We start from the raw sequence: 19899 nt of genomic DNA, 5'->3' as shown, positions 1-19899 counted from the left end.
GCATGTTGGCACCAATGGCACATTACTGCAGGAAGACCTGCTGACAGGCGCCATTACATGTGCAGAAAATTAAAGCTTAATTGCACAGTTAACTTCATCCCTCCCTCCAATTCCTGCACTGTTCTAATGTCTTCTGGTTACACAATGACAGACACTTCAAAGACATTTAGTGCCTACTGAAGCACTCCAGCACAGTTCCAGGCAGTAAACCTTTATGCTTTGCGTTAACTCTGCTATTCACTACCAACTCCATTTTACTACCTGCTGTTGGCACTGATAGTCTCTTACAAAAAGATTCATAGCTCTTAATGAAATGCTTCACCTAAGCAACAAGCCATAGAGGGAGCAGGAAAGAAAACTCGTGTTCTGCAGCCTGGTCTCCCCTTTGTTATATGTGTCTGTGAGTGTATATGTGTAAAATATATATATATATATATATATATATATATATATATATATATACATACAGATATGTATGTATGTATAGATTCACATATATACACATATGTACAAATAATAGGAAGAAACGGATTACATGAAGAGAAGATCGATGCGATGGGGAAAGAGGGGAACCGGCTGAGACGCTGAGAGGTGGAGGGAAGTAGAAAGGTAAGTGTCGATGCTTATAGAAATGATACTAGGGGGTAAGGGTGGGATAAGTGAGTTAGCGGTTTGGGTTTAGTAGGGGTTTGGTGATGAAGCGCGGTTAGGGTGAGGTTGTTGGGTAGTTGGGGGGGTAGGGTAAGTGAGTTAAGTGAGGGTTGGGGTTAGGTGGTGAGGAGAGTAAAGAGCGAGAAGTAGAGTGTGTGGATGTTGGTGTTTGGTAGGGGTGGGGGTGGTGAGTTAGGGTTAGTGTGGTGGGTGAGTAAGTGAGTGATGTGGTGATTAGAAGGACCTTTAGAGGAGGTTTGGGTTGGGGTTGGTGTTGGTTGTGGTGTATGTGTATTGTTTTGTTGTTGTTTTTTTGTTGTGTGTGTGTGTTGTGTGTGGGTGTGGATGTGGTGTGTGTTGTTTGTGTTGTTTTGTTGTGTGGATGTGTGTGTGTGTATGCGGTGTCGTGTTTGTGTCGATCTTGGCGCGTCGGTGACATGACTTTTCGATGTTTGGTGTCGGTTAATTCGTTTTCAGTATTGTGAAATGTCGATGTACTAAGATAGACCCGTACAAACATATATGTCTGTATGTATATCTATCTATCCACCTTTCTATCTGTCTATCCATCTATACATCTATCCATGTATTTTTAAAACATTTGTTCTTTGCCATGTTTGTCAGCCCTTCAATATCTATTCATTTTAAAGTCTGGTGCTGCAGGGGCCCTGGTTTCTGTCGCAGAAATACAGCTTGGATAGACTTCTGTTTACCATACAACAGAAGGTGGATTGTAAAGAGACTGGTCAGTGAAACAGTATAATAATAGGTTTACATTCCGTCAGTCATATGATGATAGCAGAGATAATTATAGTCAGTGGACTTTAAAGAGAATAGGTCACTAAAAAGGTAAAATAGTACAGTCTAGTTCCTCCAAAGAGCACTGGACTTTATTCTGTAACTTCCAATGAATACAGCTTTATAGTTTTTTAACAAAATCAAGTTAGAGACTCATAGTCTAAATACATGTTCATAGTTGTGGAACTGTACTTATTACTAAAGAAGTATATTCTTGGTAAAATATTGAGTGCATTTTTTTCTTGCAGCTATTATTTTGTACAGACACAGGAAGTGAGGTATTAACATAATTACCCACAGCAATACTCAGGTATATTTGATGTAGATTCCTTAGGTCAAAGACATTTGAGAGAGCCTATAAATATGATAAACATAAGACCTAGCAGAATCAAGACCTTTTTGGCATAGTTGTGAACCTAATGGCTTAGAATTCTTGAGCCTAAGTCTGTGATCTAAAAAATGTAATAGAACCTTCATGGGCAGCATATCTATCAACCTGCAGACATTGAAGATGGGAAGAAAGGTGTTTGAAAACTAGGAACATCCAACCAAAAATCTAGACATCTAATTAGCAAAAAAAAAAGTCAGTACCAAACAGCATAGGACTCTTCCTGCTTCAAGTAAGAATATGTGATACTACTTAGAAATACTTTATTTATTTGACCTTTGTTAACCGGTTTAGTCCGACTGAGTAGAGACCCAAGGAGAAATGCTCCAACATTACAAAAAAAAAAAAAACAGTGAATAACAATTGTAAATACTTACAGTAACAGAAAGATTAAAAAGTACAAACATGAAATAGCTAACAGTTAATAACAAAGTTATAACTTTTTTTTAACTGTGAGAAAATAATAAGAAAAACAAAAATGTACACAGTACAAATCTGCCATACATAAGTTAAATAGAAAACTGCATAATGAGGGTGTAAATAAATGCAAAAGGGGTTATATAGTACAGAAATTTGTAAGCCAAGCTAGATGGCGTATATAAATGCAAGAAGAGTAATACAGTACAGACAGTTGTAAGCCAAGTTAGGAAGATAACTGTAAGGAGATGCTGAGTGTAGAGTAAAAACAGGAGAAAGATCAGAGGTGGTAAGTAGGTAAAACAAATGGAAATACTGGTTGGAAATATGTGAAAGATAATAATAACAGAAGCTAAGGAGCAACAGTCTGATTGGCAGAGTTTTTTTGTTTTATAGAAGATGCAGCTTAGAGAGGGGGAGAAGCAGGCAGAAATTATAGATGACAGGAAGGTAAGTTATGTTGGGTCATTACAAAGACATTGCCATGACTTACGATACCATGTCTTTTAATGCTATTTTAAATTAGCTAGAGTTAGTGATAAATCTGACATATACTGATAGTTTGTTCCAGGCATTTGCGACAGAGTAGCTGTAGAGCAGTTTGCCAATACTTTTGTTACTCTTCTACACTTGCAGTAGGTTCTGTTGAGAGCTATTAAGGTCACATCTGGGAGTGTACTTAAACACATGACAAAAATTATGGAAAAATTAAGCACATTCACAACAATCTTTAGACTTTTGTGCTGAAAAAATTCCACTATTCAAGGTCATTTGTTTTTTGCTTAAGAAAAAGGGAGATGTAAAAAGTATATCTTTTTTTTTTTTTTTTAATCATTGTTGCCTCTAGGATGTTGGTCATGTATTATGGTTTTAGATAGCTTGCAAAATCACTTAATGAGGGGGCTTCAGAAAATTGCATGAATATGTAAATCAAGCCTGAATATAGGGACATATCTCTAAAAATAGGGATATCCTATGCAATGGTTAATTAGGTCTGAAAATAGGAACATTGCTCCCAAATAGGAACAGTTAAGAGGTCTGATTCAAGGTATTAGTGAAAGTCAGGGTAATCTGTTGTAACCTTCTCTGATGGAAACATTACTGCTCCATAACCTGCACACCATAGTCCTTGCAGTCATAGCCACCTTTAGGCACCAGCAAACTCTGTGATCGCTGTGGGTCCCCAACCACAGAAAGTTATCTTATTTTGATATTTTGTAACATATCTGTCAAACCAACAAATGTTAGTAAAGCAATCTTGTCTACTTAATAAACCAGGTGGGTAATAATAATGCTTATTTATTTTTCCTAAAATTCAGAGATATATCTGGTTATAGTACCATTGTTTTGTCAAGTAACAGACTTTACAATTCCATTAAATATTTTACCACTGCCTTTTACAGTCACAAAACATTAGCTGCGGGGTATAATTTGGTTTCTGTTTAAAGATACTTCAGACATTTGCTCAGAACATTGTTAATAGATACACTTATTCTGTGTGGACATCTGCTTCATAACCTGTTACTGAGCATACTTCTGCATGTATTGCTACATTTGTGTCTATATTACATCATTGAAGGGGCTGTTCATCGAACAGCCTTTCATCGACACATAATAATCAAAATATCAAAACCCTGAATGGCCACATAAGCAAATTTTTTTCCCAGGGGAAAAAATCACTTGCCCATCACAGGGGATTTGCCCATTCTTCCACTGTAGTGCAATCTTGGAGTTGTCATATATAGTTAGTGGGGTATGAGGGACACAGCCTCCCACATCGGGGGTAGGGTCTACAAATTTTTTTTTTTTGGTGTTGGCCAAGTGATTTTTTTCCACTGGGGAAAAATTCACTTATGTGGCCATTCGGGGTTTTGGTATTTCAATTATTATGTGTGGATGAAAGGGCATTCAACGATGCAATATAGACCCGATTTCAGGGCCTCCATATAAACTACTGATGCTACTTAGTTAAATCTTGCTGGCAGACTTTCTCTCTATTAAAATTAACATCATAGTGAGCTTTAGGTACCTGTAATACCCATGGCTGGTGGTGGTGGGAGGGGCTTAATCATCCTTGACAGTGTGGGGACACCACAAAAGCTGCTTTTGGTTGGGGAAAAATGAGGAGAATAAAAAAGTGCCGTAATTTTCGGACTACATTCTTTAACCTGAACAGAAGTGTGATATGACCCTGTTAAGATACATCTGATAATGAGCATGGAGTGAGCTAAGCACTAGAGAGATCAGCAGTAGCGCACATCTTGGATTTTAAGAAAAGCTGAGGCTTCTTATCTTCAGGGATGCTTTCTTTTTCAGGGAGTTTTATAAATACAGGCAGAATATCAGATACTATAACTCTGAACTTCTTTGCTCAAGAATTCCGGGGAAAACCAACAATAATAGCAGAATAAACGCTCAAAATCAGGAACACATTTTAAATATTACTCTAATTCACTTTAAAAAGTTAATTGAATAATACATTTTGCATTTTTTGGCCAATAAGAAGTATGAAACTCTGATGTCTGGATGTATTAACTGCGTGTAATCCTGAATCCGAGACAATCCTCTAGAACCAAGGTTCATACGGTCCAGTGGCTATCCCCTGCTGCACTTGTTCTCCATACCACACATTTGCAAGCACACTCACCCCTATATCCAGTTTAGTGTGCCAAATGAACCAACTGCATGTCTTTTGAATGTGGGAGGAGACCAGAGCACACCCTGGGAATCGCATGCAAACACAAGGAGGATATGCAGACTCTGCACAGAAAGCACATGATGTCACTGTTGAAATGACCCTACATGCAAAAATGGGAAATGAGATTTTGGATGGATGGATGGAATCTTGAATGATTTAACAGCAAATCAAACTTTTTTTTATGAGGGACACAGCAAAATTATGAACCAAAATCAGGGACAGTCAGTGAAATCTGAGACAGTGATAGGTATGCATTACTCCTCAATGAGGTAAATAGAAGTGACTTACTCCAGCTGATCTCTGATGACTGCAAAACAACAATCACTGATCTGGTGTGGCAGTACCAGTGTTGCACAATATATTGTTATCTGCTGAAATACGTGTAAAATTAGTATTGCTATGGCTTGTGTGTGTGTGTGTGTGTGTGTGTGTGTGTGTGTGTGTGTGTGTGTGTGTGTGTGTGTATAAACAATATCACTGATTTTTATTTGTGCACATACCAAGTAATGCCGGTACACATATATTAGTCTTCTGGGTAGAAATAAAAAATGCAGCTAACAAGTAATTATATTTCAAAGTGAGGCATAATATATATCACAGAACATTCAGACACTTAAATCTTCTGCAAATCTAGTGGCCCCACTTTCCAGACTGTATAAATGTATTTTAACTTGGACTTAATGGTGACCTCTGCTGTTAAATCCAGCCCAGCTCAGATGTGTGTGTTTAGAAGTTTTCTGTAAGTTTTGGTGGGGGTCTGGGGATTGTGTTTTCATTACTACTTTACTTTTCATCACTTTTCAAACCTTAGAAGTATGCAAAGAAGATAATTATAGCTTGTGTTTGGGCTGAGGACAATGTAGTCATTGTTCCTTTTTCTTTTCTGACAGACCTCAAAGGTGTACAAAGAAGGTTACTATTGCTTGTCAAGGGGCTGTGTACTGTCTAGGAGTAACTACATGGAATACAATACTGTAATAATTATTTTTTTCACCTTCTTCATAAACATGCATCAGGCATGTATAGAGGTGGCTGCCTTTGAAGGTTAGGGATGAGGAGGGGGAGCCATGAATGAAAGAAGTCACTTGAAATACATGACTGCGGTCATTTGAATCTCTGCTTTCATCCCAATCTAAAACCAGAGGGATACATGGGCAGTGACTGTCTTTTCTGGGGGGTTAGGGAGGCAGACTGTATTCCTAGACAGGATATCCATATCCTCACAATTGTCTGGTTAGTTTATTGTGAGTTACTATTTTGTCAGCTTTGAGCATTAAGCCTTGGGCACAACTTATGTTTCATTAAAAGAAAAAAATAAGACTGAAATTCTTTTCTTACATTAAAATATTTGGAAAAGTCTCTAAAATGAAGCCCATATCATCTATAACCTGGGTACCCTGGCTTTACTGAGTTATTTCCTAAATGGTTATTACTGTGGTGTCTTGGTCATGAAAAGTGTGTTGAAAGGATGCAAGGAAAACTAAAGCTGAACAGCAACGCTGAATTTCTTTCCTTAATCATAATTTCTATTAAGGCCATGATTGGATGAAAGGTTGTGCTGGTGGACATCCATCATCAACAAATGCAAAATGTTGCTGTCTAAAAACTAAGGTGAGACCACAACAATGGAAAAGCATCCTCCGCAGTTGCAACATGCAAATAAGACAACATGTCAAATCCTCTAAGGGTAACTTTGAGAAGGACTTAGCAATCACAGCTGAGGGTAATCACAAGGCCTTTTACAGTTAAATACGTAGCTTAAAAGGTAGGACCCAAGCATGTGCAAAACTAGTGACTAATGGTGTCACACACAATGATTCTACAGAGGTAGAAAACCTGCTAGCTAACCGATTTGGTGATAATCTCACTCCCTTATCCCCTCCAAATATATCACAAACCTTGGCCCCGACTCCCCTCCTACCCTACATATCTGAAGAGCAGGTCATTAAAGTCTTGGTCTAGGGCAATAAAACACAGCCTCTATGGGACCAGATAGCATCCCAGGCTGTCTTCTAAACAAACTAAAATATGAACTAGTATCACCATTAAGCACCCTGTTCAATCACAGCCTAACCACTGTCTTTCTTCCTGTGGAATGGAGAACAGCAACAGTTATTCCCCTCCACAAAGGTGGCTTAGCAACAGACCCAGGGAATTATAGACCCACAAGTATGACCAGCCTCATCTGTAGCCATGGAACGTATCATCATGTACCTCATAAATAAAGACATAAGTGACCTCCAAACCCTTGATCCAATCTAATTTGGTTTTGTCAAGGCCAGATTCTGCCACTTAAATCTGATGGATTTCTTCAGCAATGTGAACAGGGCCAATTATGAGGGCAAATCTATGCATGCAGCATACCTTGACTTGGCAAAGGCCTTTGACACCATCCCACACTCAGGCATTACCTATAAACTTAGCAAACTGAATGCAAACCCCTTTTTTGTAAGATGGGTTGCCAACTAGGTCACAAATCAGTTATACACTATAAAAGTGGGTGACTCCACATCAATCAGCAGACCTGTCACCAGAGGAGTGCCATAAGGGTTAGTGCTGGGCCCTCTACTGCTTGCTATATACTTCTCAGAAGTTCAGGCCAGCACTAAGGGGCTGTGGCTGACTAAGTTTGTGGATGACTGCAAACTGGGGTCCATTAATGAATCCCCAAATGATGTCAGTATACTTCAGGAGGGGCTTATACAGTCCAATGACTGGAGTCACAGTCTCAAACTGAATACAAAGAAATGCATCATCATTCCCATCAGTAAAATCAATGTCCCTTCACACTATCAAACTAACAACAATATCTTATTTACCTACAAAGTGGTAAGTGATCTGGGATCACATGTAGACTGTGACCTTAACTTTGACCACCATGTATCTACTATAGTAAGGAAGGCTTTTTACATTGCACACTTGACTAGTAAAGGCATCGCCTCAGTAGCAAAGGACATTATAATCTCTCTGTATTTGGCACTAATCAGGCCCAGAATTGAGTACTACACCCCATTCAGCATGTACTCTACCAAGCACCTGCTGGAGAGACCTCAGAGGTTTCTAACATAGATCATCAAGGGACTCCAGCATGGGCCTTACATGGACTGACTAAAGTCCCAGTCATTATACTCAGTATCATATAGACTTCTTAGGGAGACTTATGACTGGCTTACAGAGCAATCTCTGACCCAAACCTAATGAATTTTCTGCAAATCAGTAAATCAAATGGAACGAGAGCTACTCATTCCAGGGACCTAAATATGGCCTGCGACTTGAATAGGACATGCTGGAGGGACAGATGTGACTCCCAGCAACTGCTGTGTCTTTGGAAAAGGCTGACAGTTCATGTGAAACAAAACACCTCTATATCACTGTTCAGAAGGAACCTGGATGAGTGGATGGGGCACCATAAATTCTTCCCAGGGATAAAGCCCATAACCCTCCTGGACATGGGCAATCATTAACAAATACAATCCTGGGTGTTGACTAGAGTATCTATGGTATTACATTGAGATGAAATGTCTAGGCTTGAAATGACCTTTGGGTTGATAGCCTAGTAACCTCATATGATCCTAAAAGAAAATAGCTTTAAAATGCATTTCAGAGCATGCAGAAAGTTATGGTTTCTTGAAAAAGCTGAAGAGTAGGGCAAAATGGGAGAAAAGAAAGAACATGTGCATGGTGTGATGAGCCCAAGATGAGAAGAAACAGAGGGAAGCACTGGAGGATATATCTATATGTGCGTGTGTAGGGGGGGGGTGAAATGGGAAATGCCTAGAGTATCATTTCACTTAAGTCCAGCCCTCTGCACAGAGTTGTAACAATATAGCATTGTTGCAACTACATGCTAATAGCCATTAATGTACGTTTGTGAAATGGGCCGACATAGTGTGGTACACAGACCTTTTGTAATGTAAGACCATTGTAGCTGCAGGTTAGGCTGTGCGTACTATCCCTACAACTTTGCAGTGAACTAAAAGGTTGCTTAGAGGTTGCAGTAGTGACAGGATGATAATTAGATTTGAAGTACCCAGAGGGGCCCCCAAATTGGCATTTGCTAGGGGCCACCAAAATGTTAACACCAGCCCTGCTTTGTAGTCAGTCCTTTCATCTGGGTCCTTCTTTTTCCCTTCCCACTGTTCCTTTTCCTCTATCTACTTCTCTCTTCTGATTTGTCTTAGGTCCTAGAATTTAGACGACAGTTGCTAATGTGGCTGTTTTGGTCTGTAACAGATTTTGTTCTATAAATATTGTAGCTATCAAACTTTCAAGCCTTGCTTTGGCATGAGCTTACTGCTGAATTACTGCCTTGAACTACAGCAGCCTTGTAAAAGGCTTTCTCCCAGGTAATGAGTACATGTTCTCACCTTAAAGTAGCAATTCTCACATGAGGTACGTTTGGAGTCCATCTGTCTGTCTACAAGTCTTACAGCACTAGAACAACTGATTTGAGAGATCAGCAAAGAATGAGCATCACTGTGAACTCACTCTGGCTTGCTGTCTCTGCAGAGATTTGCAGTCACCTACTCCTACCAATTTTTGGTGTATTTTTTCATACATCTATTCTGGAACCTTCCGCCCACCAACATCTGTCTAACATGTACTATCTCTTCTTCTCTGTTAGTACAATAAGATTACAAGGAGATAGGCATATTCAAGTATCACTCCATCCAGACAGTGTGGGTGGATTTTCCCCTTTGGTCTATCCTTAAACTCCCCCTTATCCCCCCCATGTATGGTGTACAAGATTTTCAGTTTAATTCATGTGCATATGCTACTGCAAGCACCTCTTCCTCTGTGGATGGTCTACCTGTAATTCACACACCGAGAAGTGTTAAGTATTGCATAGCCCCACCCAAGTGTGTATTTTAGTGACTAGACCCGCTACCTTAATCTGTGTTCTTTGCTATATTTTGTTACACTTACTCTCTTCTCTTTCCCTTCACTGCATCCACTCTCATATTTCTGTCTTGTGGTCATCTACTCTGTCTTCTCCTGTTCTCACCCTTTAATCCATCTGCTTTCTTGTGTTTTAGTAGCCAGACATGGCTTGAGAAGTATTTATGTCCTTTGCTGTGCCTCAAGGTACTGACAGATAATCAGCAGCTAGCCTCCTTGTTGAAAAATGACTGCAGAGTACAGGTTAAACTTTGCTGTGAAGTTTCTCATTTCCTTGGTTCCTGTATACTCTGTTCTCATTGCTTGGCTTCTTGTGCTTGTTCTTATCTTCTCAAACTAAGTTCTTGAGATTGTTGATGATGGAAATGGTGGGGTGAGTATGGTGTTAATGTCAGCCTGTATAAAGTCTTTTTATTTATGAACTGCATTGGCATTAACCTGAAGCCTACATTGCCCCTAAGCATAATATTGTTCAATCGCTGTGATATGCAGCAGCCTTAATAATGGTGGGGGTCTTGTCTCACACGTACAGCTAGCATCTTTCATGCAGGATGTTTTGTACTAACTCATTCTTCTTATAGTTTTATTGCACAGACAAAGCGTAACGTACATGAGAAAACTTGCAGCAAGGTGCAACACCTTGGCTGACTGCACTCACAAATAATTATTATTCATGGATTTTAACAGTATTATTTGCCCAGAGCTAATGACAACAGAGTACAGGCCAGTAATGAAGAGCATACTAGTTTTGGCATACCAGTTTTAATCAATATTTTGATCGATAAAGAATGTCCAGTGGATGTACTAAAAGAAGAAAGTGAGGTAGCTACTGTAGTATTTTTATTTTTATTTTTATTATTTTTGAGTGGAAATAAGAGCAGTGTGTTAGTTTAATTTTCCCAGGCTGATGTACATTTACATATGTAGCAGCAGAATTTGTGCAAAGATGATAGCAGTATCAGGATTAGAAGGCAATGTAGTCTAATGTTGGTTCCTGACGCCTGGAGGTGTTTCCACAGCCTGTAAAAGGAGTCAAGTTATGAATGGACTGAAGGTAGAGTAGTGCAAGCAAATAGGGATGTGTAGAAATGCATTCAGTTACTTTTTAAGTAACATGTCACAATGCTGACAAGTTACTGAGCCACGGGCAGCTGGGAATTGACAAATAATATAGCAGGCATTCCTTTGTTAGTATTAATTATTTATTTACACTTGTTTTCCATGATGATCTGATTGGCCAGAGTATTTTTCAGTGGAGACCATGGGAGAAATGTTCCCCATGAAGTTACACAAAGCAATAAATAAGGTTATTCAACAATTTATAAATGCATATGCGCAACATGCATTCAGAAAATTTTACAATAACAATATAAACGCATCTTGCATAGTGAATTGAGATAGATAACAGATCACAAGCAGAATAAGATACGCAAGAACATTGATACAAAATAGCCAGAGGAGATGAAGTGCCAATGAGAGAAAGTATAGAATATCAACGTGGGTTAAAAGGAAAGCCAGAAGAGTTACTTAAGGATTAAGTAGGAGGAAACAGCATTTTAGCCAGAGATGGAGCAAGAGCAAGTCCAGTTATCCATGACATAGACTTTTAGGATTTTTTCAAAAGGATTTGGGTGAAGTGTCTACTCTTACAGCAAATGGGATGGCATTCTACATGTATGAGACTTGACATGAGACAAGAGAGTCTCCTACTGAGTTTATTAATTTGGTCACACTTAATAAGCCTTTATTGTTTGATCCTAGGGCTCCATTCAAAATATACTGAGTAAGAATTTTGGCCAAGCTTGTACATTTTTCACAGTTGTAGATAATAGTATGTGTCATATTCAGTTAAGAATAAGAGGCTGTGAGGGAGTTCAAACCAGAAGAGCTTTATTAGGGCTAAGCAATGGTGTGATCTAGATGGTCGGTTTGCTGCAAATGTTGCAGTTCTGTTCTGGAATTGTACTATTAGGTTCAGTTTGGTAGTTTGTAGATAGTAAAATATGGGGGCTCCCATACAGAAGGGCAGTAAGGAGGAATGCTGTGGCTATACATACTTTTGTTTCTTCAGTTAAAAATGTGTTAATTCTGTAGAGACAACCAAGTTTTTGATGTGTTTTTAAATAGATTATTAGTTTGCTGTTGTTAAAGTCTCTTTCATATTATTGAATACATAGTTTACAGACTATATAATTGATACACCCAAGGCTAGCAATACAAAGGACATGGCTGTCAATCATTTTGATTATTAGAACTACAAAGACATAAGGTATAAATATTACATGTGTGATCTGTGTACTTCAGATACTCATGAGCAGATGTATTAGATAAAATGTATTATGAAATGGAATTAATAAATAGTTCTTTAGGATTTGGAATACCTAGATTCATACAAACAGATGAACAAATGAAAGCAGTGATTATTGCAGTACAACATTCTACATGGTGTCACCACATAGAAAGAATTATTGAGTCTAGCGCTAAAAACAGCAAATCTAAGTCTTTAGTATTTATACACAAAGCAAGCTTATCTCAGAATTTATCTGGAAGTAATAACTCTGATATGTTAAATACAGATAAATAAAATATATGTAGAATAGTAAAGGGAAAATAAGTTAGTTCATATTTAATGCATTACTCCCACAGATTGTGAAAAGAATATACATGTAACAGATAATGAAATAAATCCAATGAATTTGAATGAGACAACAGTTGTTGTTGTTGTTTGTCTTTCGGCTTTTCCCGGTTAGGGGTCGCCACAGCGGAACTCTGGTCCACTAATGATTGGCAGTAGACTTTACACAAACACCGAGGGGCCAGCTCAATGTTCAACCTTCAACGAAGGCACGCCCATTTACACATGTTTTTCGAACACCCACCGAACCACGGGGAGGACATGCAGACTCCACACAGAAGGCACTCCCGGCACTCCAGCCGGGAATCGAATAGGAGAACCTCTTGCTATGAGGCAACAACGCTACTGCTGCACCACCGCGGATGTTGAATTGGACAACAGTATACAGTCAAAAGTGAGGCAGGCACAAATAATGGAATACTGAGTATAGGTTAAAGACGCATGGTCAAAAGATAGTGGAGGGAAAGCTATCTATGCCATTGTGCTGCTAATAAAAAGGCAATTACACTGCTTTCACTAGTTCTAGTAAACAAATAAAACACATTTTACCAAAGCCAACATTACACATTCTTATTTTGCAGTTTGTGATTATGGGGAGACAAAAAAAAAGTATTTAAAAATGACTGCATGGAAGCAATCTGCAGAGTTGTTTTTTTTAAAAAAAGCAAAATTACATTGATTTCACATATTCTGTGAACTTAAAATTAATTTATGTGGTTCAGAAAAAAGAAAGATTGCCATGGAAAGAAGTGATATACAACTTTCTGCTCTTAAAAATTATTGTGCTTTCACAAGTGTTGTGAGAAGTACTAGGAAACAGCTGGAAGTGGTTTTAGCAGAAATGAGACATTCTTGGCTTTCTAGTTTATTGTGAAGAAGCAATGTGTAACATTTTAAAATGATCACAAAGAATGCTGGCAAGTTGTTGATGACTGGTGATTTATAACTAATTAGCACAACCTCTCACACTTTCTCTGCTCCCACTCTCTCTAATGCTTCCCCTCTCACATGATTTCCTACTTGATATTCAAATGCTTCACACATGTATCTTTCTAATCACATTCTGGCTAACTCACTATCTGAACACTCCTTTCATATATTTCTAGGCATTAAACAAAAATAATGGCAAATAAATAAACACCTACTGCTGTAATTAATTGCCTATTTGTGTCACAATTGCATCTTCTCATATATCACTACCTCACTTCTACCAACAAGACACCATTTATATTCCCTAACAAGCCTCAATGATGTCCTTCAGTTCTTCTCCACTTAAGTTGCTGCTATCGAAAAATCAATTTACCTAACCAAAAACTGTAAAATTTTGACAAACCACTGCTAATGGCTTAAGTCATAAAATGTCACAGGCTTGAAAGTTAAATGGAAACCCTTTCTCAGTCTCCTTCTTGTGTGTGTTTTGCAAACCTTTTAAAATATGGGGGTACTATTAAAATAAGTAGATCATTGTTTAAAGCTAAGTAATTCAAATCTTTGTTGGTGTGAAGTTGAGAAACTATTATACCAAAATAATTACTTGTTCTACCCCTCTTTTTAAAATTATACAAAAACCCTTTCTCCTTATCTTACACATACCACTCACGTCAAAGATTTATTTGTATTTACCCACCTCTTCTAATCTAACTTTGCATATCCTATGTTCACATTCCATTAAAAGTTGTCTACATTAAATCTGTACTAATCTGCTCTAATGAAAACTTGAAACAAATATCACTTTCTTACCACACTTGTCATTATATGTCTCTCAAGGACAGCCCCTCTCTTATCACACATCCCTTATGTAAAGTTTCAATCTTTTACTCACCATAATTGTGATGATGTGAAGTAGTGCCAGCTATGCCAGCAGTAATAGAGCAGTGGATATGTAACATATGCCAGCATAGCTAGCTGGAGTTTTGTAAAGAATTTTATGTCATTTGTATATCAAAGTGATTTGTACAGATGCTTGTGTTAAGAATACATTTGTAAAGCTGCTTGTGTTAAAAATGTATCACAAATTTGTCCTGCTGGACAGAAAAGAAATATACATGTATGTCAGGCTGTACTGTGGTAACTGCTGAAATGTATATATGTTAACTGAGGATGCTGGAAGGGAAGTGGTTAAGCTCAGCCCATCTTACCTTAGAAAAGTAGTTTGAAATTAAATTACCTGGTTTAGGTCATAAAGATTGTATCTTAAGGTTCTGACTACAACCAGAGACAAACTATCTGAGAGAAACCTGTAAGCAGTTGTCACTAAAGATGTGTGCACTCTAAGCAGCCATAAGGTAAACATACAGAGTTTCATTTTTCAAAACAGTTTTATTTATTTTTGCTAGTTTAGTTTAGTCAGGGAAAGGGGTGGCCACGGTGGTGCAGCGGTTAGTGTTGTAGCCTCACGGCAAGAGGTTCCCTGGTTCAATCCTCGGCTAGGGTGCCTTCTGTGTGGAGTCTGCATGTCCTCCCTGTGGTCACGTGGGTTTCCTCCAGGTGCTCCAGTTTCCTCCCACATCCCAAAGACATGCTGTAGGTGGATTGGACACTCTAAATTGGCCCTAGGTGTGAGTGTGTTTGTGTGCCTTCTGTGGAAGGTTGGGTGCTGGGCTGGCAACTCGACACTGTAAAACTCCACTGCCAATCATGAGCAGACATGTTATTCGCTGTGGCGACCCCTAACTGGGAAAAGCCGAAAGAAGAAGGAGAAGTTTAGTCAGGGAAAGCAGGCAAATATGTCATCAGAGGATTATGGCAAGCTGACACTGAACCAGTTGGTTAAAGTATGCAAATCCAAAGGAGTGGTGCATGGCAACCTGAATAAAAAGGAAATGATTTCAGCTTTAATCACAGCTGCAGCATGAACTAGAAACCAGATAGACAACCAGTCTGGTGATGGGGATGTGCAGCCCTCAGAAACAGGACAGTTCATCTTTTCCTCAGAGGACTTAAAAACCCATCTGGAGTTAAACAGACTTGAACTGGAGGCCAAATGTTTGGAATTAAAATCAGCTGAGAGACTCCGTTATTTGGAGGATGAAAAAAATGAGAAACAGTGCCAACATGAAAGGGAGATGCTGAATCTTTTCAGTGTCATGAAGATAATGGGGAAGGGAATAACCCAACCCTAGAAACAATAAATGTCAGTAAGTCTCTTCCACAGTTTACAGGGGGTGATAATTTTGATAGTTTTATTCATATATCTGAAAGAATATGTAAACAGTATAATGTTGACTAAGTGATCTGGGTACAGTTCTTGACCCCCTTTCTCTATGCTAAAGCTGCGACTGCTGTTTCTAAATTTTCTGATATTGATTGTTTAAATTATGACAAGGTTAAGCAATGTTTTTTGGAATGTTTTGAGTTAACACCTGAAGCTTGCAGACAAAAAAAAGTTTTGTGAGCATAGATGCAAGGCAGATGAAAGTGTATGTGATTATATTGCTGAGTTAAGCACTTATTTACATAGGTGGGTGAGTGGGTGTCAGGCCACCACTTCTGAAAGGCTGGCAAGCCTTTTGGTGAGTGAACAAGCCCTTAACACTTTGCCTGAGGACATAAAAAACTGGTTGGCAGACCGGGAGTGTAACTCTGCAGATGAGTTGGGGAAAAAAGAGGATCTCTACTTAGCAAGCAGGGCATCACTGCACAAAAAAGAGATACCCAATGGTGCACATGGATATAAGGGTACCCATGGTGGGCAGCCTAAACCGTCCTACCCCAGTCCATCAGTAAAAGGGGAAGCCAGTAGTTCAGGCAGATGGCCAAGATCATGGTTTAGATGTTATAAACGTAACCCTTGGGGCCATGTAAGATAGAGATGTCCACAGAAGCAAGGTGGGGAGCAAAAGGTGGGGGAGCCAGCAAGTGAGAACAACAGAATGTCCGTGGTAAGTTGTCTGGAGACAACATGGGTACCAGACTATCACCACATTTTATATCCTAACTTAATGGATGGAAAACAGGTCACTGCTAAGAGAGAGAGAGAGACAGTCTCTGACATAACCATTGTGAAGCCTACAGTGGTTAAACAAGAGCAGTACTTGCCTGGGCATTTCACTCCAATCAGAGGTTTAGGAGGGACTGCATTCCAAATGTCTTTAGCCAGTGTTCATATTGACTGGGAGGGTGGAAAAGGAAGCAACCAAGTATGCGTGTTTGAGGATATCCCTGTAGATGTCTTGATGAGGAATGATTTTGATAAGGTAAGCTCAGCCCAGCTTAACTTAGGAAAAATTGTTTGAAATTAAATGACCTGGTTTATGCCACAAAAATTGTATCTTACGGTTTTGTTTGCAGCAATAAAGGAAATATCTGTGAGAAGCCTGGCTTAGTAGCTCTGCAGGAAGAGTGGAAGTGTTAAAATTGTTTTACGGCTTCCAAATGCTGTAAAACATCTTAGCAAAACCCTATGTGTGTCTTTTGTGACACATACATGCAAGATCCTGGCTCAAGTTTCTAGTAAAGGGGGTAGTGTGGGAACCAGAGTCAGGTGACCAGATGTGATGTCATTTTATAGCCACTACTGAAATATTTATATATTAGTAAGAGCTGTAACTCAGCACTCAACAGTCTATTTGTGAAACCTGACAAAGAATGATCCCTCACCCATGTCATCTTGCCTTGTTCTAGTAAGTGAACTAGGGGACAGTAATTCTTTAGATCAGTCAAGAAAATATAGTGAGATTAGTTAAGTATTGTTTTTCTGTATATGTGTGAACATTTCCATCTGTGTTATTTTTAATATTTCCTGTGCTAAAACTTTGGTGTTTATTGTAAATAGATATTTAGTATATTCATGCTCTTTTGTTATTTATTATTAAATATATTTAAACTTTTCACTGTGGCTGGTCTTTTAGAGAATATTTTAATCTTTGAGAGTACTTACATTTATTTGGTGACAGTGGCCACTCCTTAAAGCCTTGCTGTTTGGACAACATTACCACGGGTATTAGTATTAATTTTACTCAGTATAATTGGGTATGCTTGTAAGAGCCTTAGAGTAGCTGGCTGGTGGCAGTGGAACTACCTCATAGTCTGGGCATAGCTGGTAAATGGTTGCCACCCTTTCCCAGGTGTGTGTGTGTGTGTGTGTGTGTGTGTGTGTGTGTGTGTGTGTGTGTGTGTGTGTGAAAATCAAATCTCAAAGAATATGTCAGCTACTTGGAACAGGGACACAGAGCTCCTTAGTGGTCAGTGTGTTTTTTATTTGGGGCCTAGAGAGAGAGTCCATCTCTAGGATGGGAGTGTGTTCCTTGTGTGCTCTTAAGGGAAATTGTGCTTTGTGCAGACAGCTGCATCTGGAAATACTGTGTGTACCCATTTATGATCCAAGTGAACATCCATCACTGGTGTCCATGGTGAAGATTGAGACTCCTTGATTACTGTCCAAGAGGAGGGATGTCACAATAATAATTAGACTTATTGAATGGAAAAATTATTACAGTCATCTGTCTCCCATAAATTCACAGAATCTCCAACACAAGCAAATCACTGCCCTTGTACAAAATAATCATATCCTTGTACCACACTAGCATGGCTTTCAGACAGGCTTTAGTACTTCATCAGCACTTTTCAAGCTGCTGACACCATTTCATGAAATATGGCAAGAACATCCTCCTGTCACAATTTGGGGGGATTTAAAAAAAAGCTTTAATTCCAGTGAACACCCCATCATTTCACTACCATCACATTTTCCATAAACTCAACTAAATGAGTCAACAATTATCTAATTAACAGGCTTTTTTTCTAAACATTTTGTCCTCTCTTATCATTTTCCAGTCCTCTGCCCACAAAGCCTCATTCCTGAGCCTATATATATATATATATATATATATATATATATATATATATATATACATATATATATATATATATATATACATATACATACAAACTCTCCCTGAAAGCATTCATCACATCACATAATTATATGGTATTTTATTCTGATAGCTTACTTCTCAGGTCACTGATTCTTCCTATAGGCTACAAAATGTTATCCAGGATGACTTTACTAAAGTTTACATTTAGTTCTCCCAGTATAAACCTATAATCAGTTCCTCAAAAAGTACATTACCGGTTATTAGTACACCTCATCATCTCTCCAGTAACTTCTTTCTATTCACTTGGCATCTTTTACAAACTCCTGTAACACAAGTAGACTTGTATAACTACCTTGGAGTGAGTCTTAACCACTTCTTTTCCTTTCTGCTCACAAATAAATAACACTTTAGGAAATGTCCTTTATCAGCTGAAACTTGCTCACAATTTGACTACCATCTTTGCAGTCCATTAATATAAACCTGTTCATCCTCAGTTCTGAGTGAAGCCTAATTTTATTTATTATCACACTGAGCTTATCGAAGGAAGAACACTGAGGAAACTCGGAGCTATAATATATAACATTAAGTATCCTGTTTTTTGTTTATTTTGTTCTTTATTTCTTTGTTATTTATAGCACTTTGTGTACTGTGTATTTTTCTAGCTAGTTTCACTGTGTGTGAGGTATTAACTGGAAATTGTCCACTTTTATTAAGCATCTGTTGGGTTGTTTGTTTCTGATAACTTGTTGCAGTTAAACTTTTTTTTTCTAGAGGCTCCTTTAGCTGTTTAAAACTTTCATTTAAAGGCTCACTGCTGCTTTTCAGCTGTGAGAAACATTTCTGCAGTTTGTTTCCCACCCTCCCTGTTGGTATAGTGTTTTTATAGTTGGTGGGTTTGCAGTTGCCCGCCCCTAGTGTAAATTTGATCTGGGACCCTCCTCCCAGTCTAGTGTCATTACCTCATTCTACCCAGTACAGGGAGAACATTTGAGAAGGCCATTCAGCTTAGTTTCTGATACTCCTTTCTCTCTTTCCACTTAAAAAAAAAAAAAATAAATAATCTGCTTTTACTGTATTTGTGTTTCTTCCTACTTTATTTTGCTTTTGCGCCATCTTAAAAGTACTCAATTGTATTTATTACTGCTTGGTGTAACTCATTCTAAGCCTTTTAGTTTAAGCACTTGGACTTCAGACCAGTTGTTTTACATTAAGAAGGTTTGTGGTCTGCACTGTAGTGGCAGAACAGGTAGCTTACATCCTTCTAAGTTGGGAACTGCTGATTGAGGGCTCAGTGTCTGTTATTCTACAAGTGTTCTAAAATTCTAAAAGCTTCAGGCCAGTTATTTTACATTAAGAGGGTTCGTGGTCTACACTCTTGTGGGAGGAGAGGCTGGACTCTGCCCTTCTGAGCTGGGAATTTCTGGTTAAAGGCTTATAGTGCCTGCATATTTGAACTGCTTCTTACTGAAATTGGTACACCTTGTTTGCTGTAGCATGGACTAGATCCAGGCCTGCTGAATCTAGCTTTGTTTGTATGCTTGTTGTTTGTTTGCTTGTTATTTCCCTGAAATGCTAATTCCACCTAAAATGCGGCTTTTCA

Source organism: Protopterus annectens, chromosome 13.part0 (assembly GCF_019279795.1).
Source record: "Protopterus annectens isolate FY-2018-M chromosome 13.part0, PAN1.0, whole genome shotgun sequence".
NCBI classification, from domain to species: Eukaryota; Metazoa; Chordata; order Ceratodontiformes; family Protopteridae; genus Protopterus; species Protopterus annectens.
The sequence above is the reverse complement of the archived record's forward strand: the minus strand, read 5'-3'. Positions refer to the sequence as shown.